The following is a 1605-nucleotide window of genomic DNA, read 5'->3' on the forward strand; positions in this document are numbered from 1 at the left end:
GTTCCCTTTATTCAGATTCAGGACCCTAGTATTTGATTCAACTATTTCACTCTCCATCTTAATGAAGAATTCTATCATATTATGGTTGCTCTACCCCAAGAGAAGATTATGAATAATCCTTTCTCATTGCACAGTACTTAGTTTAGAATAGCCTGTTCTCTGGTTGGTTCCTCAATATATTTATCTAAAAAATCATCATGTGCATGTTCCAGGAACTCCTCCTCCACAATATCATTGCTACTTTGGTTTGTCCAATCTATATGTAAACTAAAGTCACCCACGACTACAGTTGTATCCTTATTGCATGCATCTCTGATTTATTGTTTAATACCTTCCCTTATATCTCTGTTCCTGTTTGGTGGCCTATAGACAACCCCCAACAATGTTTTCTGTCCCTTTGTGTTACTTATCTCCAACCATACAGATTTCATATCATGATTTTCTGATCCAATATCATTCTTCACTATTGCGTTGATTTCTTCCTTTACTAACAATGCTACTCCACCTCCTTACCCTTTTTGTCTGTCCTCCCTAAATAATGAATCCCCCTGGGTGTTCAGTCCCCATCCTTAGTAACCCTGCAGCCATGTCTCTGTAATTGCAATTATATCATAACCATTTATATCTATTTGTGCTATTAATTCATCTATTTTATTGCAAATGTCTGCACTTTAAGACACAAAGCTTTTGGACTTGTCTTTTTTAACCTTGTTAGTCATCTTAGCTTTATTTTGCATTGTGGCCCATTTGTTTCTCATCCCTGTTTTTTCTGTCTTCCACTTTTGTTTCTTACATTTTTGTCATTTGTTTCTTTCCTTGTTTACCCCTCCTCTGTCTCCCTACTCAGGTTCCCATCACCTTAAGAAGTCTCACAACGCTAGCTTAAAGTCCAACAGGTTTATTTGGTAGCACAAGCCACAAGCTTTCGGAGCGCTGCCCCTTCAACAAGTGAGTGGGAGTCGCGTTCACAAACAGGGCCCTGTTTGTGAACACAACTCCCACTCACCTGATGATGTAGTCTGATGATGTAGACTGAACAAGTGTAGTCTGCAGATTTTTTTTTGGACTTTTCCAATTCAATCAAATCAAATCCAATTCAGAGTCTCAACAAGTTGAGACATTTCTGATCCAGGCTGACAGGACAGGGCGAGCGACCAAAATCACCCTGTCCTGGGCCTGATCTACATGAGCCAAGCTGATTGGAGGAGGGAAAGTAATACCTCCTCCAAGAGCTCATTTGCATCTTAGCCAAAAGGCCGAGATGCCGCTTTTAAAAATTGCTTCATATGAAACATATGAAGCTTCAGTGGAACCTAATGACCTCAACCAAGTGCAGCATCCTATCCATACTACACTTGATCTTAGCCAAAAGGCCGAGAGGCGCAGATGCTGCACTTGGTAGTGGCCATTGGGTTGTATTTAAGCTTCATATGCTTCATATGAAGCAATTTTTAAAAGCGGTATCTCGGCCTTTTGGCTAAGATGCAAATGAGATCAAACCTGGGGGGGGGGCGGAGATGTATGCCTACTCCAATCAGCTTGGCTCATGTAGATCAGGCCCAAGACAGGGTAGAGGATTGCATGCCCTGTCTTGTCAGCCTGGAT

The 1605-nt window shown here is 41.2% G+C and overlaps 1 pseudogene; it reads right to left on the minus strand.

Annotated features, from left to right (window-relative positions):
- Nucleotides 1–1184: 1184 nt before the first annotated feature.
- Nucleotides 1185–1385, minus strand: LOC144493212 (U2 spliceosomal RNA; annotated as a pseudogene).
- Nucleotides 1386–1605: the final 220 nt, after the last annotated feature.

This window comes from Mustelus asterias, chromosome 4, assembly GCF_964213995.1.
Source record: "Mustelus asterias chromosome 4, sMusAst1.hap1.1, whole genome shotgun sequence".
In the NCBI taxonomy this organism is placed as follows: Eukaryota; Metazoa; Chordata; class Chondrichthyes; order Carcharhiniformes; family Triakidae; genus Mustelus; species Mustelus asterias.